The 25,898-nt window shown below is 42.0% G+C and overlaps 1 pseudogene; it reads left to right on the forward strand.

Annotated features, from left to right (window-relative positions):
* The first annotated feature begins 24,697 nt into the window (after positions 1 to 24,697).
* LOC110567297 (adenosine 5'-monophosphoramidase HINT1-like) lies at positions 24,698 to 25,078 on the forward strand (annotated as a pseudogene).
* Positions 25,079 to 25,898: the final 820 nt, after the last annotated feature.

A 25,898-nucleotide genomic window follows, 5' to 3' on the forward strand; every position in this document is an offset into this window, starting at 1 on the left:
CTGGGATTACAAGCGTGAGCCACCATGCCTGGCCTTCACCAGCTCTTTCATGTGCTCAGCACAAATTGGTAGATGCTTCTAACGAAGTTACAGGGAGCAATGCAGATGCCTGTGCGAAGCCCGCCCTCCGTGGCCCAGCACAGGCTGCTGACTATATTGTGAAATGTTTGAGGATACAAAGGCCTCTGGGAAACCTCACCAGTCTAACTTTCAAAGTACACATGTTCGTCTACTTACCATGGGGTTCCGTCCTGATAAACCCACCCTAAGTCGAAAATATTGTGAAGTTGAACCATTTTAAGTCTGGGACTGTCTATAGTAACATCTGTGTATCCTTCACCACTGAGCAACCGGACTTGAAATTAGGAGGAGGGCCAGGCGCTGTGGCTCAGGCCTGTGATCCCAGCACACTGGGAAGCCAAGACGGATGGATTGCCTGAGTTCTAGACCAGCCTGGGCAACATGGTGAAACCCAGTCTCTACTAAAATACAAAAAATTAACCAGGTGGGCAGTGCATGCATAGTCCCAGCTACACGGGAGGCTGAAACACGAGAATTGCTTGAACCTGGGAGGCGAAGGTTGCAGTGAGTCAAGATTGTACAACTGCACTGCAGCCTGGGCAGCAGAGCAAGATCTTATCTCAAAAAAAAAAAGAAAGAAAGAAATTAGGAGGAGAGAAAGGTGGATGGAGGTGCCGGATGTGACAGGATAGTCAAGGAAGTTAATGAAGAGGCATGGGGGCACACAGCAAGGGTGAGGAGGAGGGATGCAGATGGGACTGAGATTACTCTTCTGCAATGAGGCAAGTTGGGGAAAAGTTTGACGGAGTCAAGATGGGAAAACATCTATAAATGCAGGGCTCTGCCTCTCCCAAAGGAAACTGCAGAGTGGATGATAACTGTCCTGTTAATTAATAATGAGAAAATTGACTTATTTGTTTCACTTCCCAAAGATAAATAAATCAATAAATGGCCCAACCAACCCTATGGAGCTGAACTGGCCCCATATTCCCCTTTGTCCCTAGATCCAGCCTTTTATGTCCTTTTTCACCAACTTTGATATTTCAGTTATTAAAATATAACCCAAATAAAGCCTTAAACAGCAATGATTCTTAATTCGGACTACTTTTTAAGTGTATTCATATGCAACATTTGCCTTACTTTAACATTTTGTTTCTTTCCAATGAACAAAGCAGCTTTTTTTCCTTTAAGAAGAAACACACTTTCCAAAAGGCTGTGCCTATTTCTTATCTCCTTGAGCATGAGTGCAGTGCAAACAATAGAAATCAGTATGAGAACATGTGATTCCCCTCTTCGATGGGGTCATAAATATGTTACAAGTAAATGCTGAAATAATGACTTTCTTTGGACATCTTTTTTAATTAGAGCTGAAAGAGTTTAGAAAAAATAATAACCACCTGGCAAGCCAGCTCCTCTTTGAAAGCGGAATTAAAATCAAATGAGAGAAATAATTAGGACAGCTGGAAATAATAAAAACAATAGATACCAGACATGTCTATGACAAAACACAACAAACCGGAGAGACATTACACTGCAAAATCTTAATTGTGTCATAGCTCACTAAGTCTCTCTCTTTTTACCCCGCTCAGTCCTTGATCACAACGGAAAAAAAAAAAAAAACTGTATTTCAAGATGTAAAGCCAACACTCATAACCTGAATGAGCATGACAATAAACAGAGGTAGCTGTTTTGGAATATTTACCTAAATAGATACAATGCCGCAGTTTGACTGAATTATTGCTTCTCCTTTTTTGTTTCCTTGTAGAAGGTGCTAATTCTTACTTCTTGCGAATTGTGGATTAATGTCTATTTTTTGATGTACGTGTAGTCTTAAATTTTGTTTTTCAAATATGAGGTTTTTTGGATTCTGTTGTCCAGATTCAGAATTACTCCTGAGTAATTGCTAGCCTGAAAACAAAACAAAACAAACAAACAAAATAAAACTCACCCCAGATGAATTATGCCACTTCTCTAGAATGCAGATGCTTCTTTTTTTTTTATTGCATTTTGGGGTACATGTGAAGAACATGCAAGATTGTTGCATAGGTATACACATGGCAGTGTGATTTACTGCCTTCCTCCCCATCACCTATATCTGGCATTTCTCCCCATGCTATCTCTCCCCAACTCACCACCCCCTGCTGTCCCTCCCCTATTTCCCCCCGACAGACCCCAGTATGTGATGCTCCCCTCCCTGTGTCCATGTGTTTTCATTGTTCAACACCCACTTATGAGTGAGAACATGCAGTGTTTGATTCTCTGTTCTTGTGTCAGTTTGCTGAGAATGATGGTTTCCAGGTTCATCCATGTCCCTACAAAGGACATGAACTCATCATTTTTTATGGCTGCATAGTATTCCATGGTGTATATGTGCCACATTTTCCCTGTCCAGTCTATCATCGATGGGCATTTGAGTTGGTTCCAGGTCTTTAATACAGATGCATCTTTAGTCACTGCTGTTCTAAATAGCATTTTTTTCTTTCTATTTTACAGGCTAGGAAAAGGCTAAATGCCAAAGTGCTAATAGCAGTTTGCTTTGGGAAATGGGGTTACTGATGCTTTTTCTTTGTGTTTATGGTTTTTTCTACATTCACTAAATTTCTCATAACTTAAAGCCAAACATAGTTTTGCTTTAATTCTTCAATCCTATAAATGCATTCAAGAGGGGGAAATGACCCAGAAACATATTAACAGCATTTAGCAATGGGACTGGAACACAGAGGAATGAAGTTCACTGACTTTGCAACTACATTAAAGTGCAAATCGCTTGCCCTGTAACTCAACTGGAAGGTAGGGAAAGGTCCCACAGTAAATCAAGACCCTCACCGACAGCAGCGAGTGGAGCAGATAGCTCAGTGTGGATCTGGAAATCAGGTTATCTAGGTATTCCGTGAAGGACATCCTACACGGTGGTGTGAAAGCCACTTAATCTCCTCAGTCTCCTTGCCATCAGACTATCTCCTTTTCCACAGGCAAAGCTTCCGTTTAAAGTTAATGGAAACTGAGAGAATTGGGACTCTGCCTTTACTTTTTCTCTCTGTCAAACAAAGATAAAGGTTTTATTCAAACTTTTTTATCTGAAGAGGAGCAGCACCTGAATGAAATATGGTCATGATCAGAAATCTTAAGAATTAGGAAATTTCCAGACACTCACATAAACGATACAATGCCTTAACAAATGAAGGAGGAACTTATTCTGTACAAAAACCTCTATGTAAGCAATCTTCCTTGAAATAAAGAGTCTCCACATATATGCATTTATATAAGTAGTGTTAACCAAAGATTAAAAAGTTAAAAAAAAAAATTTAAAGATTTAACTTAATCAAAATGATTCAGGTTTTTATATTTCAGGACGTTAGCAAATGCAAGTTCTTTACATCTGAATGGTTACAGAGAGTTCAACATTTTTTTCTGGAGGTTTAGTTTGGATCTGCCCCCTCTTTTTAAAAGCCTTGCTCCAGTATGTTTAATAATTGGGTTTAATCTCCCCAAATCTGTCCAGTTTGAAAGGCATAGTAGAAAGATTACTAATTTTTTGCCCAATCCTGCAATTAATGAACAAAAATTAATTAGTAATCTTAAATAAGTTATTAAATATCTATGAACCACAGAGTGGTACTCACCACATATTTGTCTAATGAATGAATGATCAAATACAGCTCAGTTTTTTCATCTTGTCACTCAATGACTTACTCTAACCTTCTGTGGCCTGTGTGTCCCTCCTTATGAACCATAGAAACAGTTCCCACACACGAGTCAGCCAACCAGCAGCAACTAACATCAGGCTGTGATGAAATTTTTAACAGTTTGCATGGAGTGAGAGGAAGTAAATAAGGACAATATAGTTGGTTTGTCATAAGGCTAAATCCTTTTAATTTAGAGAACTATTCTATAGTCTGCATGTCCTTTGTATTTCTTTGGAAATTTTTTTGTTTGTTTTATGAAATGATAAAAGAAGAGAGTAATTGATAAAAAAAGATATTTACTTGGCAAAATATAAAATCCATAAAATCCTTGATTTTTTTCTAATTCTACTATTCCACAAGCTCTCAAAGTCTGGGAACTACTGACTTAGAAAATGTGCATTAAAATGTACAAGAAAAAAGGCGCTTTCTCTTTTCCCCCTCCCCAGATTTGTATCCCCTAGGAGAACAGACTGACTGACTATTGTCTGTTGGCTCCTCTGCATCGAACTTCAAACTCTTTCATTCCCCACTCTTGTCCTCCTAAATGCAAAGAGGTAGCCAGATAACCACTTTCATTCTACACACTCACCATGTATTATACAATGAAATGATTTCCCAAATGCAATTTCATTGACTATCTCTCTCATAGCTCCTTCTAGAAAACTGCCATGTAACCAGTTTTAGGACATATAAGCCAGAGCCAGCCCACTCACCTTCTAAACACTGACCAATAAGATCCTCTTTCTTCAAATCTGAGCAAACAGGACATAGAGATAGGCTGTGGTGGGTACTAGCTTGAGAGGCTATGATACAAACTTGGGGACAATAGAGTCATGAAAGACAGGCAAGCAGGGAGAGTACATCAAGAAAAACACCAGAAAGAACTTAAAGAAAGAAACAAACTCCTCAGAGACAGTGAAAGTAGCCATATTTCTGATTTCTAGTTCCCAGTTCCAGTTGGATTATTTGAGTTTATTTAACCCCTATCCTCCACCAACTGCCTTTCTGTACTCGAGCTAGTGGATTTCTATTCCTTGTCACTAAAAAAAAAAAAGTCTCAGCCAGGATCACGCCTGTAATCCCAGCACTTTGGGAGGCTGAGGCAGGCAGATTGCCTGAGGTCAGGAGTTCAAGATCAGCCTGGTCAGTATAGTGAAACCCTATCTCTACTAAAAATACAAAAATTAGCTGGGATGGTAGCGGAGACCTGTAATCCTAGCTACTCAGGCAGGAGGCTGAGGCAGGAGAATCGCTTGAATCCAGGAAGCAGAGGTTGAAGTGAGTCAAGATCACACCACCGCACTCCAGCCTGCGTGACAGAGTGAGACTCCATCTCAAAACAAACAAACAAACAAAAAATTGTCTCAAATTGAAAACATGGATTAACATTCATGTATTCGCAGAAAAGAGATTTACCAGTGTTTTTTTTATCTAAGATTGTTTTTACTAGAGAATTTCCCTTCCTTGTTTCTGCAACACCAAAAATATGCAAACCATCAATCAGACTTCTTTCTTACATTCCCTTTAAGCGCTGTGCAAAAAATGTTTTTCAGGCATAAGGAAAAGCCCAGCTCTCAGCCCCTCTCTTCACCCTGCCTCTGCCCATCCCCATCATCACCACAGAGTAGGTTTGATCACGTGTCCATCCGCAGCCCAGCCCCCTGCACAGACTGCATAATCTGCTTGCTAAGGCACAGCTCAGAATGCCAGTGCCTGGTTCCCAAAGAGAGCACATCAGTGACCCCAGTGGGTGGAAGCACCTGTCATTGCCATTTTCCCATTGAGATACAATCCAGAGAAGTGAAGGGATGATTTAATATCCTACAGGGAACAAGCAAGGGAAATAACATTTTATTTAACCTTCAACCACCCTAAAAGGTAAAGTATTAACCTAAAAGATAAAATATACAAACACGCTAAACCTCGCAAGGCTTGCCTACGCTTTACCAAAGGTCATACATCCAGTAAGAGGTGAGGCCTGGCTTTGAGTGAAACTGATTAAACTCTAAAGTCTATACTCATTTAATAATACATCCTTCTGCCTCCAAGTTTTTAGTGGTCAAATCACATTTAAACCTAGATCACACGACTCCTGATGCCTAAACAAGGGTTCTCCCCAGTCATTATTCTGGCGTTCTCCAGGAACAGCTCAAAGAAAAAGGTGTGGAGATGCAGCACTGGGTAGAAGAGAAGGAAGGCAGCTGAGGACCCTGTTGTCGCTTCAGCCCTCGCTCCTCTTTTTCTCTAACATTTCATCAAATGAGGGCACGATTTATAAGCCATCTCCAGGTTGTGGCCCCGGGTCACTGTCCCTACCCAGTCCAGACGTTGGGGAGGCAGCCTCTAAGATAGCCATCAGGCCAGGCACAGTGGCTCATGCCTGTAATCCCAGCACTTTGGGAGGCCGAGGCGGGAGGATCACGAGGTCAAGAGATCAAGACCATCCTGGCCAACACGGTGAAACCCGTCTCTACTAAAAATACAAAAAAAATTAGCCAGGCATGGTGGGAGGTGCCTGTGGTCCCAGCTACTCAAGAGGCTGAGGCAGAAAAATTGCTTGAACCCAGGAGGCGGAGGTTGCAGTGAGCAGAGATTGCGCCATTGCACTCCAGCCTGGTGACAGAGCAAGACTCCATCTCAAAAAAAAAAAGATAGCCATCAATGACCCCCCACCTGCAGGATTCATACCCTGGTGTCATACGCTCGCTGTACCTGGCTGGTCTGGATAACCAACAGCATGTGACAGCAAGACTGACAGTGGGTTAGTAAAAGCATGTAACTACCCACTTGGGTACTCTTTCTTTCTTTTTCTTTCTTTCTTTCTTTCTGTTTCTATCTTGGATCACTCGCTCTGGGGAAAGCCAGCTACCATGTCATGAAGTTGCTTAGGCCACTTCAGAGAGGCACACATGACAAGTGAGGAACTAACGTCTCCCGCCAACAGCAAGCAAGGAACTAAAGCCTGTCGGCAACCATGTGCGTGAGTTAGAAAAGGATCACTTCCCACTTGAGTGTTCACGTGAGACCGCAACCCTGGCAACAGCTTCAGAGCAACCTCACGGAGACCTTAAACCAGAACAACCAGCTAAACTGCTCCCAGGCTCCTGATCCACAGAAAAAAATGTTTGTTGCCTTAAGTCGCTAAGTTTGGATGTATTTTGTTACGTAGGAATGGACAACAAATTCACGTCCTGGGAATTTCCCCCAAATACTAAACATTTCTCCTGCCTTGGCTTACTCAGATTATTCCTGTCGAAGTAAGGCATTTTCCTCTCTCTCCATAAACACATCATTGGTGTTAATACACTGACTCCCCTTTCTGGCTGGGGAATAAACTCTGTAGCTATCTCACAAATATTTCGTTTGAAATATGCGTATAGTTCTGGACAGTGAAATCTTCAGAAAGCCACTACTGTCTGCTTCCTTGGCTTTGCCATTTCTATAATCCCTTTAGTTTTCTGAGTCTTTCCCTCACAATAAGTCAGTCAATAGAAACCACAGAATCTTAAGGAAGAGTTTGACTCCTCTCCTGGGCAGAATATTTAAATCATACGTTATTGTTTGTTTTCAGGTCAACCAGTACAATTATGCAACATAAATTCTTTTAAAGCATCTGGGACTTCAGTTCAATTTAAGATCCTGTGGGCTTTATTACCAGAATGAATGATTATAAAATATATGCATGCAAATGAAGAGATAAAAAAAATTAAAGGGCATATGAAATTTAATGGCTGCTACTTGTAATTCCATGCCAAAATTGTTGCAAAAGACAGTCGCTATGCAATACCATGTAAAACTGTGGTTTGTGGTATTTACAACTCGAGAATGTGGTTTTAATATTCTATCGCCATGGATATATATTATAAAACAGAGTAGAGAATTAAGTTTCTGGTATTAACACATGGGGGAGGGGGAGAACGTTTACCCAAGGCTGTCACCGATTTTACTGCCAAAATAAAGAGCTTGTTTTGACTAAGGTGATTCACTCCAACAGCGCACCACAGTGAAAACTTTGTGAAAAATGGAGATTCTTTATTTTTGAGTGTTTTTATTCTAAGAGCTCAGTTGGGACTAATCTAATTCAGTCAATATTTATTAACTGCCAAAATTGTGAAAGCTAATATATTCGCAGATCTGGGGGCTGGGAGTGGAGCGAGTTGAAACTGAAGCTCACAATCTCAGCTCTTGAGAGAATCACAATCTAGAGAAAGCAGTGGGCAGGCGTGTGCGTAAAGAATCTGAACCTGGGTTGCGTAAATTGTCGGAGGAGCCACGTAACAGGCTCCCACCTCTGGACTGCTCTCCTCTAATCCAGCATCCACATTGCTGCCTGAGTTTTACCCAAAATAGAGAAACTTTTCTTCGTAAAGTTCTCCATTGCTTATAAAATACAGTCCAGGCCAGGCATGGTGGCTCACGCCTGTAATCCCAGCACTTTGGGAGGCTGAGGCAGGTGGATCACCTGAGGTCAGGAGTTTGAGACCAGCCTGACCAACAAGGTGAAACCTCATCTCTACTAAAAAAAAAATATATATATATATATATATATATATATATATATATATATATATATATATATATATATATATATATAAATTAGCTGGGCATGGTGGCAGGTGCCTGTAGTCCCAGCTACTCAGGAGGCTGAGACAGGAGACTTGCTTGAACCCAGGAGATGGAGGTTTCAGTGAGCTGAGAGCGTGCCACTGCACTCCAGCCTGGGCGACACAGCAAGACTCAGTCTCAATAAAAAAACAAATACAGTCCAGATTCCTTAGTACCAGCTCTTCAACATTTGGTCTAAAATTACCTTTTCCTATTCAAACAACACTCTAAAGAGAAATGCTTAGAGAAAAAACGATTCAGCTTGAAAAAACTAAGGCTTCCAGTACGGTTCTTCAAATAATGTATGACCATCCACTGTTTCTACAGGACTCATCTCTTTCTAATTTTTGCTTCCAACCAGAACAAACTTCTAAAGAATGGAGTCATGAGGCAACCAAGAAGTGGCTGGGACATTTTCTCGCAGGGACTGGTACAGAGGAAGGAAATAAAAGGGTGTGTTATTATGAAAGAAATTTGATATTAGCACCGCCTTTTCCTAACATTTCTAATTCCAGTCCCAGACCCCCAAAGAGGAGAGTGTTGTATTTCTAAATGTCTCAGGTCTTTGTATATTTCACCCAGAAAGAGAAATTTCTCTGGGATCACCCATGAATAGAGAAGGGTTGGTGAGATCTGGAGACAGAAAAAACTGCCTTATTCATTAGGCTGAGACAGTGAGATCGAACACAGTGGAGACAAAAGTTGAGGAGCTTTAGGATGGGAAGGCTCTTGTGTGGATTTGAGTTTTCTTAGTGGGTGGAAAACTCCCCCATGATACAGACACAGGTTCTTCTTCCATGTTTCACCCCCAATGCCACAGGATCCCTGTAGAAGGGAACACTGACAGCACAAGAGAAGGTAAGGTCACAGCAGTCAACGGGGAGCAAATGTCTGCCTCAACTCCCAGTGTCGCCAGGCGCCCAGCCCCAACACCAGCATCAGTAGAAAGAGCAAGAGTCGAGCGGTTGCTACCGAGCTAGCTTTGAAATGTACCACTTTTGGTCAAAATACACGCTTCAGCTAATGCTTTCTTCCAGCTGGTTGTCTTCCTGCCTGCCCTGTGTCGTAAAATGGGAGTCCCTTACTGCATTATCAAGGGGAAGGCAAGACTGGGACGTCTAGTCCACAGGAAGACCTGCACCGCTGTCACCTTCATACAGGTTAACTCGGAAGACAAAGGTGCTTGGCTAAGCTGGTGGAAGCTACCAGGACGAATTACAACGACAGATACGATGAGATCCGCCATTACTAGGGAGGCAATGCCCTGGGTCCCGGGTCTGTGGCTCACATTGTCAAGCTCGAAAAGGCAAAGACTAAAGAACTTGCCACTAAACTGGGTTAAATGTACACTGTTGAGTTTCTCTACATAAAAATAATTAAAACAATACAAATTTTCCTTAAAAAAACAAAAGAAAAGAAAGAGCAAGAGTCAGGACAAGAGGCAGCATCACAGCCTAGAAACAGCATCTCCAGGCCAGGCGTGGTGGCTCACGCCTGTAATCCCAGCACTTTGGGAGGCCGAGGCGGGTGGATCACAAGGTCAAGAGATCGAGACCATCCTCGTCAACATGGTGAAACCCCGTCTCTACCAAAAATACAAAAAATTAGCTGGGCATGGTGGCGCATGCCTGTAATCCCAGCTACTCAGGAGGCTGAGGCAGGAGAATTGCCTGAACCCAGGAGGCGGAGGTTGCGGTGAGCCGAGATCGCGCCATTGCACTCCAGCCTGTGTAACAAGAGCGAAACTCCATCTCAAAAAAGAAAAAAAAAAAGAAAGAAAGAAACAGCGTCTCCATTGTGCCCCGTCAGTACCAAACAAACCCGATTTCTTACATAATCCCAAAAAGAAAGAGCAATCAGAGATCAAGCTTTCTACCAGTCGCATTAGCATGGGTTCAGAGCAAATTAGATTTGATTTAGAGATACAAAGGAATGTACCCGGGATCATTTTCTAAAACCTTTACTAAACATAGTTCAGAAGCTGTTTCCAGATAAGAATGCTCAGCCCATGTGTTTCCAGATTCCTAGAGACGCTTTCGCTTTTGCATGCGTCTATAGAGAACATTCCATCACACTTTAAGGAAAAAACATTTCCCCGTTCCTTCTTCCTTATTTGTCTCTTTTGAAGGCACTCTAACAGGGTTTACAGACTCAACCACAGGCTAACTCCAGCCCACTGATTGTTTTTGTACAGCCTGTGAGCTAAGAGTGGTTTTCACATTTTAAATGATTGAAAGGTCATAAGAATATTTTGTGGCACATGAGAACTGCATGGAATTCAAATGTCCACTGTCCCTAAATAAGGTTTTATGGGCACACCCATGACCATCTCTTCATGCGTCATCTATCGTTGCTTTCACTACAATGGCAGAGTCAAGTCGTTGTGACAGAGACCATCCGGCCCTTTGCAGAAAAAGTTTGCTTTATCCATGTCAAGAAAGAGATGATTTCCAAGACTTAAGAAGGAGGGTCCTGTTTCGTATTAGTAAACCCAGTGCCCAACTGAGATGGGGGAAGCAGACTGTAGGCCTAGTCCAGAGCTTTCTCCTTTGCCCTGTGCCAAGTGGGGAAGGAGCAACAGCCCCCAAATTTGCCTGGCTGAAGAGTTTCTGTCTCCCATGTAAGGACCTAGAAATGAGTAGGCAACAGAACAGAAGGGGAAACATTTGCAAGGAAACCAGAGAGGGACTAGCCCATCCCCAAACCTGCAGCCCTACCCACTTCACAGTACCAACCAACCAAGCAGCCAGCTTCAGAGGGGAGGAGGCCAGCCAGCCAGGCTGCGAAGGGAGGCCACAGCTGCCAGCCCCTTAAAGCCCACCTCTCTCCTCACCACGGAGGCATGGAGATGAAGAAGGAGGACAGTTTCAGACAGACAAAATGACATTTCAACTGAAAAACAGGGGAGGATGGCAGCGGGAGAGCAGCCTCCTCCCCAAGCTTCAAAGAGTGCTTTTCAGAACTGAAATAAGACCAGGGACAAGAGTTCTAACGGAATATGCCCTCCCAGCTGAGCAAAAAGCAGAGCTTGCTGCTGTTCCTCCGTAACTCCATTCCACTGAGACCGCAGCTAGTGTAAACATCTGGGGCAGAGGGAGAAGGAAAATGATTTCGCAATTACAATGTATACCTCAAGAAATTGTTTCAAAACATGTTTTAAGCCTTGCCTTTTAACTGAAAATATTAGAAATTGATGTGAATTCACACTCACATCACTTTCCATGTGCCTCTCCTGGTCATCTTTTGTTTTAAATTGAGTTAGGCAAGCTGCTGAAACAGAACAACACCTAATTGCTTTTTCTACTCCTTTCACTCTACCAACATTTATTAAGCACTTACTATTTGCAAGGCGCTGTGCCAAGTACAAGCAGGGAAAAAAACAAAATGAATAATCCCAGCCCCAGAGAGTTGCAGTTCCCTAGGACAGATAAAAAGTATGATTTAAAATCACAAATATTTAGTACTGTGTAGAAACAATAAGCGTATGTGTGCATCTGAAGTGTAAAGTGTCAGAGATATTGAAGTTGTGAAAAGTGAACAGTTGAGCCTGAATAACTCAAACAAAATGAACCTTCCCCTCAGCTGTCAGTATGCGCTGGTAGAAGGTTTTGGAGACAGTTGCCTAGGTCAAGATTTTTCAAGGCCTGCTGGAGGAGCTCCTCCATCAGAATAACCTGGGATGTTTGCTAAAAGGCAACGAGTCAGTTCTGCCAAATCTGAACCACAAAGACAGGACCCATGATTCTGCCCAATTAACAAGCTCCCACAGGCGGTTCCTAAGACACTTCCAAGTTTGCGACAGAGGGCTGGATGACTGCTTCTTAAACTTTGCTATTCATTATCATCACCTGGACCCTAAACCAATTCAGAGTATGTAAGGTGAGACTCAGGCATCAGTAGCTTGTGACATTCTCCAGGTGATCCCAACGTGCTACCAAGTTGAGAACCACAGTGCTAATATCATTGCCCCGTAACTTTACACAAATAGTAGGCTCCATTTCGAGAGGGGGAAAAAAAAGAGTCATACTTTTCTTCTTCATTTATCTAAGTAGACATCATCATTTGACTTGGAGTAACCCATTTTTTGCTTCTGTTTCATACAATCTCTGAGATCTTGGGCTTTATAACGCAAACTAGGTCCACTCATGTAGCAGTCGCTGCAAGTGTGTATGTGGACAGACACATGTACATGTGGATGCGTGTACATGCACGCATGCATCATGCACCACGTGAAGGGCTAGAGGAGAAGAGATGAAAAAGTCAGGCCAAAAAGGTCCCTAGGAAAGCAACAATGTGAAAGTGCTAACATTTCAGTGTCCTGGGGCTCTAGGGGCACAGAAGTGTCTAACCAGCCAGGAACTGGAGGTGACAGGGGTAGTCTGGGCAGGAAGGTCATTGCAAAGGCCTCTTAGAGAAGGGGATACCCATTGAGGAATGAATAGAAGTGAGCCTCACAGAGAAGGGATAGCCAATTATAAAGATACAGCCACATCCAAGTTGGGAATATCTGGAGTATGATGTGGCTGTGGAGTGCCTCTGGCCTGTAGAAAGCACATGGGCCATGCTAACAGTCTCTTCAGGGCCAAGAAAAGCCATTATTCTGGCCTAGTGATTCTCAGTCCCAGCACAGATTAGAATCATGTGAGATATTTTAAATACTAATGAAGTCCGGGCCTCACCCCAAGAGATTCTGATTTAATGAGACTTGAGCAACTCTATTTTTAACAAGCTCCCACGTGATTGGAGGCGGCAGGTCTAAGAGTCACATCTGGAGTCTTAGTAAACAGACGGCTGGCCTTGGCCACTGGCTACATGGATTCTCCTGGTTGGGCTGGAGCAAGCTGGGGCTGGAGTCTGCAGGCTGCCTGCCCCATTCCTCTTCCTTCCTGCCTAGGCATGTGGCTGCTTTATTGCCTTCAGAGGGAAGAAAGCCAGGCTGCAGAGTTTTCAGGCTGGCTGCTCACCTGGTACAAAGGTGGTTGAGTGATGTCTGGCCACTCCTGGGTGCTCAAGCTGCTGCTCCAGCATCCTGCATTCCTGCATTGCTGTGAGCATTTCTGCGAGCACAAGCACATCCTCGTAGGGGGAGCAGGGGATCAGGATTATTGGTAGTAAAGGGGAGCCATGTGGTACACACCCTAGATGTATCCACAGGAATACAAGTCAGTACTTGTCAAAAGCCTAGATTCATGAAATTTATCATAATACGTAATAGAATTTCTCCCATTAAACGCAGTGAAATGAACTAAAACATTGTAATTAGATGCATAATGAAAATAACAGAATATGTAAGAAGAAATCAAAATAGTGAATTTGCATGGCAGGGCTGCTGGGCAGTCAGCTAAGTGTACCACCAGCTAAGTGATTCCCGGGCCACTGCAGCCAGACAGCATGTGATTCAAATCTGTGCTGGAGCAGAAGAACAAATTGCTCCATGTCATAAATCTTCTGGGTCATTTGCAAATAGTGGAAACCAGGAATGTTAAATCTGTGAATGCCAAGGGTGCGTTCATACATCAAAATAAACATTCGTACAGACAACACAAGTCCAAGTGGGAGAAATGTATAGTTGCTTTTATGCGTAAAAGGAATAGCTAAGAATCTATCCACTGATTCTTTGAAACAATATTTCTATATCCCCTCCCATATTTCCAAGTCAGCTGTAGGTACAATAAACAGATTTTTCTGAGTCAAAATCAGGACATGTGAGTAGAGAAAATACTTTTTTCTGAGTTGTAAATGTATTTATAAAGAAATATTGCCTTGGGCTCCTAGGAGGACCAAAAAAGCAATGCTGAGAGACGCGCTAAGGCTGGGACAAGTGCCATGTAGCAGAAGAAGGCGGGAGGTTCCCTTCACACAGCAGCAGATGAGGTTGCATCTGAGCAGGTTTCTCACCCCGGGAGCCCTGGGAAGTCCATCACTGTCCTACATACTGTCCAGGTGGCCATCAGAGAAGGTGTCTGGAGTGACAGGGCAGCAAAAGTCCAAGACAAGGCATGAGGAGGCAGACAGTGACCTCCCCTGAGGACAGTGAGGCAGTTGCATAAACATCTAAGAGATTAGTATATATGCCAGGAAGGTGGGGGAGGAAGACTAAAAAGATCAGAGGGGAATTTTAACATGAATGTGACTGAATTATAAACCTGAACTTGCATAGAAACTTCTGAACTAGATTGAGTTTACTTGGAAATGACTAAAATCAAAACTTTCTGCAGAGTCAGAAGTTACATTTACTATAAGAAAATAAAGATTACAATTCTGCATATCTGAATGCGAGATTGAAAAGGACAAAGCCATGCCATATGCTTTCCTTTATTCGCTCCTCCTCACGTGGGCAGGGTCCCTTCTTTCGTGGAGACCTGGGCAGGAACGTGGCCACTCCCTCAGACCCCCTTCCCAAGCCACTGCTGTGGGAGGTGGTGAGGCTGAGGCCATTAGTAGAGGCAGGTGTATCTAATCATTTCTTCATTCACTTTTCAAATGCTATTTTCTTTGATTTCCACTCCCTAAAGCCTTGGAATTCTGGGTCAGGAAGCCAAGGGGAAGTTTGGGTAGCCAAGAGCAGTAACACCAGACTCTCCTCTATAGGAATGTCCCCCTTTAAAAACCTGTCTTAACAAGAGTTTTTTGTTGTTGCTGTTTTTGGATTTTTTTTCTTTTTTTTTTTTTAATTAGAATACTGGGGATTGGTATTGGTTCCAGAAAATGAGCACACGCACCCACCCACTACACTGGGAGTAGAGTATAAACCTGATGAGACTTTTTTCTGGCAGGCAACTGGATATTATGTTTCAAAAAGTCTTTAAAATGTGCATATCCTTTTAACCAGAAATTCCAGTTCTAGGAATCTGCTTCAGGAAGTAATTTAAAGATCAAAGATCAATGTAGAGCAGTGGTTAAGAGCCAGTCCTTGATGTCAACAGAATCTGGGTTCAAGTCCTGATGTCACTCAATGAAACTTTGAGCAAATCACAGAATGTGAACTTTAATGCCCTGGTATGTGAAATAGGGGTAACAGTCATGCCCAACTCACAAGGCTGTCATGAGGTTACAATGAGTTCAAACATGTAAATGCTCAGCACTATGCCCAGCAAGGTATGAGAGTCTGATAAATATCACTGCTGGTCTTGATCCATATTGATAGTACTGAGAGGGGAGATCCCCTCCCTTGTCTGTTCCTGCTCGAGCTGTATATGAATGAGCAAATTAATGAAGCCAAAACATTGTAAGGTCAGATGTCCAGCCAATGGACAATGACATAGTTTCACCTCAGTTTTTCCTTTAGCATTGTAAGCCCATAAAAGGGGAAAGAAGCTGCTTCTCAGGGAGCTCAGTGAATGAGGCTGTAGCCCCCCGCAGCTCCCAGCCAAATAAAAAGCCACTTCCTTCCTCAGTTCGGTTTTTGAGAGGTTTGTGTCTCACTTTTCCTGCTTCAGTACAAGGATGGTCATCACACCCAAGTGTGCAAAAAGGGTAAGTGAAAATGCAACCAAAATATCTAGTAAGTGATTCATTTAACAAATTATGACATTCATAGAATAACCATTAGGCCATCCTTTAAAATGATGTTACGGAAATGTATCTATTGCTATAAAAAGATGTTCACAATGTATCATTAAGTGAAAGAAGCAGGTTTTCAAACTAGCATGCATGGCATGATCTGCTTTTCGTTAATACATGCATAAAGATGCATAGAAAAATACATGGAAAAATAGATGCTAAGATGTTAAGATGGTTGTCTCTGGGTCAGATTATAGGTTTTTTTTAATCCTACTATCTTTGGCTTTTTGTTTTTGTTTTGTATTTCATTTGTAATAAGAAAAAAAGTGTCTTCATGGAAATGTCACAAAGTATAAATGCTCCTTGGGAAGTCACAGGTAAATTTTATCAAGTAATTCTCAAAAATCAAGATTGTCCCTTCCAGAAGAATTCCAATTCTGTAAGAAGGGGAAAAGGGAACAGAAAATCACTGTCAGAACAGCTCTGGGATAATCACCACCATGGACAAGCTCCACCGATGGATGCTGAAATTCATGGATGAAAGTTGGAGGAGCAATAGAATATTTGAACAGTCTCAAGGCATCTCTCCCAAGGTAGTTATTAATTATTAAGGGGAAAATAGTAACTTTGCAGTGGAGGACTCTGGCAGTCAGCCGCTTAATTTAGTGGTCAAGGTTAACATCACCAGCAAGGAAGCACATCAACATCACAAACCCCTGATATGATGCTCAGCGTGAGAAACACACAGAACTTTAATCTAACCACAAGAAAACAAACTCAAATTGACAGTCTCCAAAATACCTGGCCAGTGTTCTTCAAGAGTGTCAAGGACATGAAAGACCACAAAAGACTAAGGAACCATCACAGATAGGAAGTAACTAAGGAGACATGACAACTAAGTGTAACACTGGGATCCTGGATTGGCTCCTAGAATGACTAAAGAATGCTTATAGAGAAACTGGGAAAATCCAAGTAAAGTCAGTAGTTTGGTAAGAATAGTATTGTCCTAATATTAATTTCTAGTTTCTGTACTTGTTATACGGCACTAAGATATTAATGTGAGGGCGAAGCTGGGTTAAAGGAATATGGGAACTGTATTATTTTTGCAATGTTTCTATAAATTTAAAATTATTTCAAAATAGAAAGTTTAAAATACAAACAAGACTGGACAAGCCTAGGTACTCTGGGTTAGGCATCTTTGGGAAAGTCCCTAAAAGGGCCCAGGCAGGAAAAGTCACAGTCCTCATCTCCTCATATTTGAATAGAAAATGTTACTTTTACAACTTGTTAGGCTAAAATTAGATTCACACAAACATAGGGGAAGGCAGCATCTCAGTTTTCAACACAAACCACAGAGAATATTCACAGATATTATCAAAGCACAACGTTTCTCTTTTGAATTGTAACTCTTCATAATTTCCCCATTCCAGTTCATTGGTTCAATTCTTTTTTAATCTCAAAGTGTCTCTTTTTTTCATGTCATACCTGTAAGTCAACAATAAATTAAAAAGATCAGTGATCTTTCAGTTTTAAATATCCCAAAAGGTGTCTTTATTATTGCCCATTTCTTTTGTTTGCCCTCTCAAAATCAATTATGAAATCTCTGTGTTGGCCAGACGCAGTGGCTCACACCTGTAATGCCAGCACTTTGGGAGGCTGAGGCAGTCGGATCACCTGAGGTTAGGAGTTCGAGACCAGTCTGGCCAAATGGTGGAACCCCGTCTCTACTAAAATACAAAAAATTAGCTGGGCATGGTGGCAGGCACCTGTAACGCTAGCTACTTGAGAGGCTGAGACGGTAGCATCGCTTGAACCTGGGAGGTGGAGGCTGTGGTGAGCTAAGACCACGCCATTGCACTCCAGCCTGGGCAACAAGAGCAAAACTCTGTCTCAAAAAAAAAGAAAAAAGAAGAAATGTTTGTGTCCTTAGTGCCTACAAAATTGGTATGGGATACAGGAAGACTGGTAGACCTCATGCCTCCTGAGAGAGCAGATGTTTAATCTCCCATTCCAAGCCTCTTGGTAATTAAAACAAGTAGCAACTACAAACACAATGAAACTTATTGGAGTTTACTATGTATTTACTTACATTATCTCATTCATTCCCACAACAATGTTCATCTTCATTTTACAGTTGACAAAACTGAGGCCTAAGGAAGTGAATTGTTTTTAAGGACATAGAATAAGTGGTAGAAGCAGGCAGGTCCCAGATGCCAGATACTCTATGATTTATTGAGTATTTTCAAAAATTGTGAATATTCATTGATGAATACCACTGGAATTAGAGGTCTGCCTAGAAACTTCTGGAAATCTAAAACTATGGGTTGAGGAAAGGATACGTATTGCGTGAGAGGGCCTGCTGGGAGGGATCACCCTTTCTATCTTCTATAAGGTAACTAAAAATATGTAGATCTGATGACAATAGGGGAAACAGAAACTGCATCATGCAAATCAATTCAAGGACAAGCAGGAGCTTACTAATCTAGGATTTCTCCTTAGCTATACAGGGATTCCTTTCACATTTTAATATGCAAAATTTCAGCTGACTTAGGATGAAGACTTGATTTGCCGATCACTATAATTCCACAGGTGGAGACTTTTACCATAGAGGGAGTACCACTTTTTTGTGAGCACTCTCTTCCCTTCCATAAAACATCCTACATACATCTGCCAGATTAATCTCTTCGAAGTTACAATCAATTTATTCCTCAGCTGAAAAACCTTAAATGGCTCCCCCTGCCTTTGAAATATTATCCTCAATAGTCTGGCTCCAACTTTTCTTTTCAATAAAATGTTATCATCAGTTAGGATATTTTTGTAGCAACTAACAGAAATCCCAAATTAAACTGGCTTAAACAAAAGGAAAATTATTTGCTCATTTAACCAGGAGGACAGAAATAGAATAAGGTTTCAGTTTGCAGTGGTTCTGGTTCCACGTCCCTAAGAGTCTCAGAGTCTCAGCCTGCCCCCCTCTGTGTGTGTTTCTGTGTGTGTATGTGTGTGTCTATTTCTCCTTGTCAAGCATTCTATATTCCAGCAAAATGAAAACACAAAACTTTGCTGTTCCCACCCTTTTCCATGGGAAACACCCTTGCCACCATTGCTACCCATTCTCCAAGGCCCACGTCTTCCACAATCCATCTCACATATCACTTATGATCGCAACTAAAGCCTCATTATAATAGGTGGATCCAAATCATCCCTTGACTCTACTGAGCCAGGGTGGCCAATGTAACACCAAATTTTGGGGGCTCCCATGCTGATGGACACGTGGCTGAGAAAGGTGACTACAAGTGCTGAAGAGGAGATACCAGCTCTTCCATCATCATCATTCATTCATGTATTGATTCATGACCCAACACCTTTGAGGAGCTTCCAATTGCCAGGTTCTCTGCCCCTGAAGAGCTAAGAGTCAGGGAGATGGACACATAAATAAAAACTGCCACATACAAAGATCAACGTTATGACAGCAATAAGCACAGAGTGAGGACGCATAGAAAGGAAGTGACAAACTCTGCCTGGAGAGTCAGAGAAGGCTCAGAAAGAGGTAACGCTGGATCCACGAAGGATGTAGATACTAAAACTATTCCAACGCATAAGCTGTTTCCCAAACACGTAAAGTCAATGCAAATACAATCAGATATGTAAGTAGTTCCATTTTAAATATAGGAATTGTTGGGAAAGGACAGGTTAGGACTTTTCAACTAAATATGGGGATAAATGAATTGCATAAACACAACCCAATCATTTTTTTATTGACAATAACAGCTTCTTTCCTGAGGCCCTTCTCTGTCTCTCCAGTTCCCTGTTGTTTGTAGGTAAATATCCACCTGCTATTTTACAGCAGTCTTGCTTAATTGGCAACCAGCTGCCTCTAAGAAATAAGATATTATGTTCAAATGTAACTATTATTTTCCACCCCATCTTATCATTGAAAAAAAGACTGAGTACAGGAAATACGTTCTTAACATAGCATCTTTACAAAATAAAACAAGCAATGTGACATAAAGTTCGTGGTGAGAATTCTCTCCTTTTTCAGATGTCAGCTCAAGGTAAGCAAAGACTGTGCAATCATGATTTGGTGAGTTTTATCACATTTCCCAAAGCAACAGGGCCAGTGCTAGTCATACTTCAGTGGTGACTTTTAAATTAAAGAATTAGCTGCTCCCTGAATTACCTGTCTTGAGTGTGTTTTTACTGGAAACTTGTATGGCCCTTGGAACATTTGAGACTCTTCAGTGGAGAATTTCTCTAGTCTGGGAGCTGGGTTTCCAGGCAGTTGGATGCTGCCTCCCTGCTCATTCTAATGTAGGCCTCGAGTGCCAGGGAGCAGGAGCATCCTGGGACAGTGCCCTGCATACATGGTTGGATACAGGCATGAGCAAGACCACCATGACCGTTAAAGGGAGGAAAACAAAAACATCAAGCCATCACTAATTAAACAGCAACCCTAAGAAATAGGGAAAGCCCAAAAGCAAATAAATGAATCATGAAAATCCAGGCACCTCAGTCAATGGATTGGAAGAGATTTGCTGGCGAGCGACAGGATGGGGGATGGAGTGCTACCAAGTGTTGCTTGCTAAGTCAACTCTGCTTCTCAAAGTTCCTGTCGCTGACATTCATGTTAATAAATAAAACAATACAGCCATGCACTGTATACCAACAGTTCAGTCAACAATGGACCACATATATGCCTAGGGACCTTCAAGATTATAATAGAACAGAAAAATCCCTAGCTCCTATTGTTACAGCATCATAGCACAATGCATTAGTCACGTGGTTTTAGTGATGCTGATATAAACAAACCTACCACACTGCCAGTTATATAAAAGTACAGCACATACAATTATGTACAGTACATAACACTTGTTAATAACAATAATAAATGATTATGTTACTGGTTTATGTATTTATTATATTATACTATAGTTTTATGGTTATTTTAGAGTATATTCCTTCTACTTCTTGGAAAAAAAGAAGTTGGTGGGGTGCAGTGGCTCACGCCTGAAATCCCAGCACTTAGGGAGACCAAGGTACGCGTATCACCTGAGGTCAGGAGTTCAAGGCCAGCTTGGCCAACATGGTGAAACACCATCTCTACAAAATTACAAAAAAATTAGCTGGGCATGATGGCAGGTGCTGGTAATCACAGCTACTCAGGAGGCTGAGGCACGAGAATTGCTTGAACCCAGGCGGCGAAGGTTGCAGTGAGCCGAGATCACACCACTGCACTCCAGCCTGGATGACAGAGTGAGACTCTGTCTCAAAAAAAAAAAAGAAAGAAAGAAAGAAAGAAAAAGTTGAGTGTAAAACAGACTCAGGCAGGTCCTTCAGGAGGAATTCCAGAAGAAGACATTTTTATCATAGGAGATTACAGCTCTGTGCAGGTTCCTGCCCTTGAACACCTTCCAACGAGACAAGTTGTGGGATGGAAGACAGCAATATCAATGATCCTGACCCTGTGTAGGCCAAAGCTAGTGTGTGTGTGTGTGTGTGTGTGTGTGTGTGTCTTCATTTTTAACAGAAGAAATTAAAAAGTAAAAAAATTGAAAAATTACAGAAAAAAGACTTAAGGAAAAAAAATTTTTGTTCAGCTACACAACGGGTTTGTGTTTTAAGCTATGTTACTAGAAAAGAGTCAAAAAGTTTTAAAAAGTAGTTTATAAAGTAAAAAAGAACTTACAGGAAGCTAAGATTAATTTATTATTGAAGAAAGAAAAATGGTTTTCAAAAATTTAGAAGCCTAAGTGTGCAGTGTTTATAAACTCTGCAATGGTGTCCAGTAAAGCCCTAGGCCTATTCACTCAGACACTAGAGCAACCTCTAGTCCTGCAAGATGCATTCATGGCAAGTACCCTACACAAGTGTGTCCATTTTTTTTATCTTTTATACCATATTTTTGCTGTACCTTATCTATGTTTAGATACATAAATACTTTCCATTGTATTATAATTACCTACCATATTCAGTACAGTACCATGCTGTACAGGTTTGTAGCCTAGAAGTAATTGGCTATACCATATAGCCTAGGCTTTCACATCTGGGTTTGTGTAGGCACACTCTGTTGTGGTCACACAATGATGAAATCACCTAACAACGTATTTCTCAGAACATATCCACATCCTTAAGTGATGCATTACTGTAGTTAATTCTTTCATCTGGAAAACATCAAGATTGCGATACAGGCATTAGAAACAGAGTCTTACAGATACAGCAGAGTGAGGCCAAGAAATTCAAGGGCCTTCTTTTGGTCCCACAGAACTTAATCCTAAAAGAAACTGCACAGTAACATATTAGAATGAAGGTGGAAATTTCCCTACAGGTAGCTCTGGTCCAAGGCATCGTTCTGAACTTGAGAGGGCATCAAGAAGTGCTTGTAGGAGTTCCCTCCAGGTCACCAGAAAAACCATGACAAAGTTTATCATTTTGTAATTCAACATAATCCAATAAATGTTCAATTCTATCTTTTTCTTTTCTTTCCTTTTCTTTTTTTTTTCAGACACAGTTTCGCACTGTCGCCCAGGCAGAGTGATTCACCCGCCTCGGCCTCCCAAAGTGCTGGGATTACAGGCATGAGCCACTGTACCTGACCAATTCTATCTTTTCACAGATGAGGAAGGCCCGGCCTGAGGGAATACAATGACCTCTTTGAAGTAATACAACTAACAACGTAAATGAAAAAGCTAAAACTTAGGCTTGATTCTTCTGAATCTAACTTCAAACCATCTCCAATGGAAAAAATAATAATATTGATGATGATTATACTGATGAGTAAAATCCAGAAAAAATAAAACCTCTGCTTTTTCCAAACATAGGGACTGTTCCTGCAGATATTACAGTTTCTAGGAAAATCGGCCTTGGATTTACCGCCCTGAACTCACCTGCATTCCTTAGCTCTCACCATCTTTGGTAAGTACCATTTGCCTGCTGCCTGCTATGTAAAATTATGCTTCTTTCAATAAATATAATGCGGGCCTATAGTCCTGGCTTTCCAGGGATTGTTCCGTATTCAACACATCTATATCTTTATTGGTTTTATAAATTCACTATATATACTAAAAAATGTCTTTCTGAGGTTACAGCCTGGTGCACTTAAAGCACCGTGAGGCGGCAGCTGGAATGGACGCCAACGGGAAAACAGCGCATGCGCCTCCCTCGGCACCGCCCCTCCCGCTGCCGCTCCGTATTTGCTCTTGGTTTTGGCGCGTTTCCACTTCCTGCCACCTGCTTCCGGGCCTCTGCATCCAGGAGAGCCCGCCCCTGGTTGAACACAGGAGGCTGTCGGCCATCATCCCTCCATCATCCCTAGCAGGTGCCTCGTTTCCTCTCTGCCAGCTTCCTGATCTCTCCCTCCCTGCCGTGGACTTGCAGCCACCACACCTCTGTCGTTGCTCCTTCTTAGCTGTCCTGAGTGAGAGGGATGACCAGCTCCTAGAGAAGAGCTTCACGTTGTAGGAATATTTGGAGTAGGTCGTTATTTTCTTAGTTGAGTCACCACATTTTTGTTTTGCCTGATAAGTGCATGTTTAAAAAGCTGCTACAATCCACTAGCGTCATTACTTTAAGTAATAATAATATTTTTGCAGGTTCTATTTTTTAAATAAATTCAAAAAGTTTAAAGGGCATTATCTTGTTATTTCAACTTAGCTTGATTTTTAAATTTTAATGTTTGTCCTTCCTTATTTATCCTCAGTTGGATGAAAATTTTGTCACAGACCTGCATTGGGGAGCAAGTGCCTTAAGAGTCTAGAGTTCAAATACCTTCGAGAACCGGGACATTGCAGATGGCTGGCTCTGCAGGCAGGGCGGGGACCAGCGTTCCTGCAGGAAAGTGAGGCATTGGCCTTCGGTGCAAAATTTTAGGGGGTGCCAAAAACTCAGTAATCAAGATAAATAACATTTTCATAAAACAAAATTCATGTCAAAAATCTAAGTTTTTGTTTGTTTGTTTGTTTGTTTGTTTGAGATAGAGTTTCACTCTCATTGCCCAGGCTGGAGTGCAATGGAGCAATCTCAGCTCACTGCAACCTCCACCTCCCAGGTTCCAGCAATTCTCCTTCCTCAGCCTCCCGAGTTGCTAGGATTACAGGCATGCACCATCATGTCTGGCTATTTTTTTGTATTTTTAGTAGAGATAGGGTTTCACCATGTTGGCCAGGCTGGTTTTTAACTTCTGACCTCAGGTGATCCACCCACCTTGGCCTCCCAAAGTGCTAGGATTACAGGCATGAGCCACCATGCCCAGCCAAATTTATGTATTTTTAACAAACTATCAAATTTTTAAATAGAGACCGGATCAGTAGTATACTTATTTTTCCTTTATGTCGCAACCCCACTGTGGCTTCACCTATACTGACTGCATGAACGTGACCCCTGGTGAGAACAGTGGAAATTAGAGAGCACGTGTCCTGAAAGGTTTCACATTTATGAAATGCTGTGCTGACTGAACTCTAGGGCCAACTATGCAACCTCCAGCCCTAATGTGGCCTATCAGGATGTGAATATCAAGTATCTCAAAAGAAGCCTTACACTCCGTGCGCCTCTCAGGAATGTAGGTGGGTAGATCAAGGTAGACAAGCCAGAGTTTTCTTTATAAAAGGAGTTAAAACACATCATGTGAAATGAAGGGAACTGAAAAACTCAGGTTTGGAAATTCTCCAAGGAGGAAAATAGGGGCTATCCCTTCAATGCCTGCTGTGGATGCCAAATTTAGAACCTGTCTGGAAATAAGAGGTCAGGCTCAATAAAGGGATCCTGTCTGGATGTCAGCAAGAAGCATCCATGACTCATGGGGGCATTCTGATCATCTTCCTACCGCTGAAAGAAAGAGAGGGCAGGCTCTGAGGGTTCCTCCCTCCTTCCGAGCCTCTCCCTTGGCAGAGATGGCAGATGAGATCGCCAAGGTTCAGGTTGCTCGGCCTGGTGGCAACAACGATCTTCAGGAAGATCATCCGCAAGGAAATCCCAGCCAAAATCATTTTTGAGGATGACCGGTGCCTTGCTTTCCACGACATTTCTCCTGAAGCACCAACACATTTTCTGGTATACCCAAGAAACATATATCCCAGATTTCTGCAGCACAAGATGATGATGAAAGTCTTCTTGGACGCTTAATGATTGTTGGCAAGAAATGTGCTGCGGATCTGGGCCTGAATAAGGGTTACCAAATGGTAGTGAATGAAGGTTCAGATGGTGGACAGTCTCTTATCACATTCATCTCCATGTTCTTGGAGGTCGGCAGATGCGTTTGGCCTCCTGGTTAAGCACGTTTTGGGGATAATTTTCCCTTCTCTAGGCAATGATTAAGTTAGGCAAGTTCCAGTATGTTAAATGACACACTTATTTTTGCCTGTGTATGGAGAGATTCAATAAATAATTTTAAAACCGGATACATAATAAAAGACATTGTTGCATGGTTAAAGAAAAGAGAGGGCAAACGAAAAAGGAGCAATATGTCTCTCAGAAGGCGCTTCGACAGTAAAGCCACTCTGTTTGTAGTCTAACAGCAATGGCTCATGTTTATTGCGTATTCCCAGTGCTAAGCACTTTATATACATTACCTCAGCTGGGCATGGTGGCCCACACCTGTAATCCCACCACTTTGGGAGGCCGGGGCAGGAGGATCACTTAAGCCCAGGAGTTGAAGACCAGCCTGGGCAGTATAAGGAGAATTTAAAAAAGAAAATAATAAAAAGCATTACCTCACGTCATGTTGAGGACATCTCTATGAGGTATGTATTATCTTTTATCATGATAAAGAAACTGAGGGTAATAGTAGCAGAGATGGGACTTGAACCCAGGTAGTCTGATTCCAGAGCCTGCATGTTTACTCACTATACTGCCTCTTAGGAGTTAAGACAGGTAGAAAGCACTTTGCCCGAAATAATACTGATGGAAAGGTGCCTGGAGAATTTGCAGCCTGTCAATCCTCCCAGACATTTCAAATTTAAGCTTTGATTCAAGCAAGAGCACGAGCGAGCCGCACAGCCATCAGCTTGACACTGAAGGACAGTATAATCCAGCACTGAAGGACAAAAGGAATCTAACACAAAGATGCTGCTGAAGGCATCATCCTCTACATTG

This window comes from Aotus nancymaae, unplaced genomic scaffold, assembly GCF_030222135.1.
Source record: "Aotus nancymaae isolate 86718 unplaced genomic scaffold, 86718_ANA_hifiasm-v0.15.2.pri h1tg000019l, whole genome shotgun sequence".
In the NCBI taxonomy this organism is placed as follows: Eukaryota; Metazoa; Chordata; class Mammalia; order Primates; family Aotidae; genus Aotus; species Aotus nancymaae.